Source organism: Electrona antarctica (genome assembly GCF_951216825.1).
Source record: "Electrona antarctica genome assembly, chromosome: 14".
NCBI lineage: Eukaryota > Metazoa > Chordata > Actinopteri > Myctophiformes > Myctophidae > Electrona > Electrona antarctica.
The window spans coordinates 46,265,960-46,271,666 of NC_136795.1; the positions used below are offsets into that span (position 1 = coordinate 46,265,960).

Here is a 5,707-nt window from a genome sequence, read left to right on the forward strand (position 1 = left end):
GTGGGATTTAGTGAAGAGCTAAATTAGACGGGATGTGAAAGACATTGTGGGACTTTCTCCTCCAAAGGGCACGGATGATGATGATGATGCCATTGTTCTATGGTTGTTTTTGTGGTTTTTCTAAACACCCGGGCAGTGGCGTGCACAGACATTTAGAGGGGCAGGTGCTCAAGTTAAAAAAGGGCACCTTGTGCAGCGCGTGGAACCGGCCGGTTGCCTTAATCCATTTTGGGCGGGAACCCCTTTTGGTGTTAGCATTATGTTATGCTTTAGCTATTGAAAAATAGCAGATCTACAAGCTCATAGCGCGCCACCGAGTGGCGCGCTATGAACTTGTAGGTCTGCTATTTTTGAAAAATCAAAAAAAAAGCAGGAAAAAAAAAGTTTTTTTCTTTTTTTTTCAAAAGGGCACATTGCCAAAAGGGCAGGGGGTGCTCTAGCACCCCCTAGTGTCTATCTGCACGCCACTGCACCCGGGTATAGAGAAATGACTATTAAAAAAAATTGTGCAATGTAAGAGGTAAAACTATAAAGGGTGGATTATAGGAAAGCATCGTAATAAATACATGGATCTCGATTGAATATACCTTTTATTGTATTTTATATATATATAAATGTCAGTCCAAGTTAACACAGATGCTGTATGATACAATCTGCAAAGGTGGGGAAAAGTGCACAATTGTTACGATTAAAGATTGTTTCAGATTAATGTCCATTGCTGTGAGATGCTTTTATTTGATCGATATTTTGCCGCATGGGCCCTATAGAGCGTCGCAGTCCCGCCCCCTACCAGGGCCCAGGAAAATAAATCCCTGTTCATTTTCCTCAGACTTTTCAGAAAGTATTTATTTAAAGACGTTTACGCCGCGGACAAAGCCAACTCTTCTACAAATCATGACAATAAACACAATGTTTTGGGCCAAACAAAGAATTAGAAAGTAGAAAAAACCCACTGTTGTCAGGATTTGTCGAGTTGGCTTTGTACGACGCTTAAAAAAGGTCTTTAAATAAATACTTTTTGAAATGTCTTTTTGAAATACATTTGGGAATTATTTCCTGGGCCTGGCGTCGTCATGATTGGGGGCGGGACTGTGACGCTCTATGCCATGGGGAACTTACTAGTACAATCATATACTGTAGTTATGTACTGTTTTTACAAGACACTGGCAGCACTCATTATCTTAGATGGGATCATATATAGCCAACCCATTTTTATGGGTCTCATGTAAAAAATATTCCTAATTTTTCATACATTTAACATTTTGCTAAAATGTCACTATAGAAAAGAACCATGCCTTCATACCAATACAGATTCAAGTTGTTAACACCCTTTTGGTGTTTTAAGCATTATGTTATACTTTAGCTATTGAAAAATAGCAGATCTACAAGCTCATAGCGTGGCACCGAGTGCCGCGCTACGTGCTTGTAGGTCTGCTATTTTTGAAAAATCGTGAAAATGTGGCGCAAAACTTTGAATATATATATTCTTTCAGAGCGAACGTTTTTAACTCATATCTTTGCTTCTGGGGGGGGGGGGGGGGGGACCCTGGAACAACATATTTTCAGATGAGGGTCGGCGGCCAATTACATATATTTTTGGGGGTCCTTGACATGAAAATGTTTGAGAACAACTGACATAGAAACATGAGGTTTTGCAGAAAACTGTCAGGATTTAGAAGGCATCTGTAGAATCATTCCCAGGTCATAATGGGTTAAGATAAGTAAGAAAGACCATGTAAGTAACCATGATAAGTAAGAAAGATCCATGTTCAGTGAAGAGTGGTATAAGCATGCATTAAAGTTCTCAGTTGCCACAGCTGATTTCAATCATGAGTCGTGTGGATTCCATATATGTCGGCAGCATGTCTCCTATGGAAGCATGTCGCGCAGCAAAAATTGCTCACAACACTTCAAAGTAGCAGAATAGAATATATATTCATAAGCATATTCCATGAGTGAGGGGTATGATGTTGGAAGACCATCCCGAAACCCTGTGTTGACCTCAGGATACATCACTGAGGATACGTCCCAGGTGCATCCATGCGATGTATTTTTGAGTGGTGCAAACCACTCCAACAACCAGCTTTGTCTGTATGTTTGTGTACCTGTGTACGTGTCCGTGCACAGGTGAGCATGGTTACTATGGTCACTGACATTACGTCAGACCACGGCTGATCAGGCTATATAAGACCTTGCACCACTCAGTTCACACGGGTGTGATTTTTTTGTTATAGCAATGGGACTGATCGAGGGTAGATACTGGGACGTAAGTCGGGACTTGATCACCCCGGCTGGGTCGCCTGAGTGAGGGGTATGATGTTGGAAGACCCGAAACCCCATTGACCTCGGGATACATCACTAAGGATACGTCCCAGGTGCATCCATGCGATGTATTTTTAGTTAGTCATGAAATTGTAATAGTCTTGGATATTTCATAAAAGCAAAAGGTTAAAAGCCTCATTCTGTGAACAAGAACAGACTAGGTTTACAATAATGCCTAAACATAATTCTAATAAAAATGTTTCAGTCATGAGATTTGAGGATGAAGAGGTTGAAGTTATCTCAATCGCTGCGCCAGTGCGCACACATCTCTCTCTGCTGACACTTGAATGTAAGCGCAGTGTCACTACTAGTTCACAAACGTTATGACATTGTTGTAAATATTACTTATATATTCTTTATAAATGTTGTCCCCAGACCACGGCTATAGAGCGTCGTAGTCCCGCCCCCTTTCATGACTATGCCAGGCCCAGGAAATAATTCCCAATGCATTTTTCCCATAGACATTTCAAAACTTATTTATTTAAAGACCTTAAGCGTCGTACAAAGCCAACTCGAGTAGTGACAAATCATGACAACAAACACAATATTTTGGACCAAACAAATAATTACAAAGAAGAAAAACAACAAAAAAAGTGTTGTAACCTGCCGTTTTCTTCTTCTTTCTAATTATTTGTTCGGCCCGAAGAATTGTGTTTGTTGTCATGATTTGTCACGACAAGAGTTGGCTTTGTACGACGCTTAAAAGGTCTTTAAATAAATACCTTTTGAAAAGTCTATGAGGAAAATTAACGGAGAATCATTTCCTGGGCCCTGGTAGGGGGCGGGCCTGCGACACTCTATAGGGTTCAGCATTTAGGGCGGGACCCCCTTTTGGTGTTTTAAGCATTATGTTATACTTTGGCTATTGAAAAATAGCAGATCTACAAGCTCATAGCGCGGCACCGAGTGCCGCGCTATGAGCTTGTAGATCTGCTATTTTTAACTCAAACGTTTAAACTCAAATCTTTGCTTCTGGGGGGCCGTCCCTGGGAACAACATTTTCAGATGGGGGTCGGCGGGCCAAATACATATATAACCTTGTCCTTGACATGAAAACGTTTGAGAACGACTGACATAGAAACATGGGTTTTTCAGAAAACTGTCATGATTTAGAAGGCATTTGTAGAATCATTCCCAGGTCGTAATGGGTTAAGATAAGTAAGAAAGACCATGTATCTATGATGATGATCATGATCATCAGGTCTTATTGTTATATAAGGAGGTATAATTTTTTCAAAAAAGTGTACAGTATTTGTTAAAATGTTGTTTTTATGTGGGCACGCCCACCAGTTCATTAAGTATGCCTGGTTTGCCTGGTGGGTGGTGATCCACCTGAACTGAAGCCGCACCCACAGCTGTAGCTGTATGATAAAGGGGGAGGGGTTAGGGGAGGGGCTGATAGTGTGATGTCACTATATTACTGTTTATTTCATTGGCCTGTTTGACTGTCAAGGGTTCAGCCTCCAGGAAGAAACCCTAAATACAAAGTTAATACACCATTGCACATAAAAACAACCCCAGGGTATCTAATGAAGTACTGTCACCTCATAGACACATGAAAAACTGGAAAAATACAAACATTGTGGCACTCCATCTTTAATATCCAAGGTACTCTGCCTCCAGACTGTCACTGGCCACGCTGTGGAGCCGATCCTTCGCATATTTAATGTAGCTGTTGATCTCTGAGATCCGCAGTCTGTTCCTCTTCACTTCCTCCTCCTGGATCTGGAATTAAAGAGACGATAAAGAAACCAGTGATAAATCTATTCTAAAAGCATAGAGACATTGATCGATCCAATACTTTATTAGTACAAGTAAGACACGCGAACGCAGCTCGTAAATTGCAATAACAACAATTAGAATAAATTACTTACTTTTTTAAGATTTTTTAAGTTACGTTTTTTTTTAAAGTTATTTTTTAGTGTGTGTGTGTATGTGTGCGTGCGTGTTTTTTCTTTACGTTTTTTTTTAAGTTTAGTTTTTTTAAGTTAAGTTTTTGTGTGTTTTTTGTGTGTGATACAGCTGCGCCCTCTGGTGGCGGGCCGGTGGTGTTACAGCGTGACACACAGAGACAGACAGGACAGACAGACAGACAGACAGACAGACAGACAGACAGACAGACAGACAGACAGACAGACAGACAGACAGACAGACAGACAGACAGACAGTTTAGGCCATCTTCTATAGTTAGTGCTCACTGTGTTCGCAATAATAATAATGAATTAAGTGTCTGGTGCAATGGGGCTGATTGTGGGTAGCTATACTGGGACGTATAAGTTGGGACTTTGATCACCCCGGCTGGGTCACCTGAGTGAGGGGTATGATGTTCGCGAGACCCGAAACCCCCGATGACCTTGGGATACATCACTGAGCATACGTCCCAGGTGCAGCCATGGGGATACATCACTGAGCATACGTCCCAGGTGCATCCATGTGATGTTTGTTTATTTATTTTGTTTTAGTCAAAAATGTGAACATGAACACATTAATATGTGTCATCAACAAATACACAAATAGCTATATTTACAGAGGAGGAAAGGGGGAAACGGTGGCAGTGTGTATGATCTCTCATTTCTTATTGGATTTAGTATCCAACTCCACTTGTGGTGTTATGATGCTTTCTCAAAGGCAAGTTTTGAAAGAAGCCCAGTGGTTCACTGTTCACATCCTTTGATGATGACAGGACATTCCTAGCGGAATTCCCCAATATGGTGGTAAGTAGCTAGTAGAATTAATATGTTTCCATGTTTGTGCTAAATTCGGGTGCCACCATATCGTCGTAGGCACTCCTTCTGGTGTTGTGACTGTGGCTGTCACTCACCTCTGGGATATGAGACCTGCAGGGCCGCTGGGCAATAGATCAATATCATATTGATATGTGACAGATATCGTCTGGGATTTTGGACATTATCTTAATATCATCATATGGCATAAGTGTTGTCTTTCCCTGGTTTTTTGAGTGGTGCAAACCACTCCAACAACTGGCTTTGTTAGTACCCGTGTGTGTGTTTGTGCCTGTACGGGTGAGCATGGTTGCTATGGTTAGTATGTGACGTCACTGACATCACCGACATCACGTCAGAGTGATCTCAAAAAAGCTTATAATCAATCTCTATCGTTATTAGTGGCACCACTCAGTTCACACGGGTGTGATTTTTTATCAACAATAGTCAACTCTCTCTCATTAGCAGGCAACAGTGCAGCACTATCTCTCTCTCTCTCTCTCTCTCTGTTTCTGGCACAACAGCGCCACTTTTGCCCCTACTGGTACTCATAGTCACACACATTAACACACGGTTAACAACACACATTAACACACGGTTTACACGGACATTGCTGTCCCTTGGAGTGGTTGCACCACTCAAAAATCCACTATAGAGCGTCG

The 5,707-nt window shown here is 41.5% G+C and overlaps 1 long non-coding RNA gene across 1 annotated transcript; it reads left to right on the top strand.

The window, feature by feature from the left end:
• LOC306937584 lies at window positions 1-713 on the top strand. Its single transcript, XR_013791619.1, has 2 exons — window positions 1-140; window positions 486-713. It is a non-coding gene; the product is annotated as an uncharacterized lncRNA (long non-coding RNA).
• Window positions 714-5,707: the final 4,994 nt, after the last annotated feature.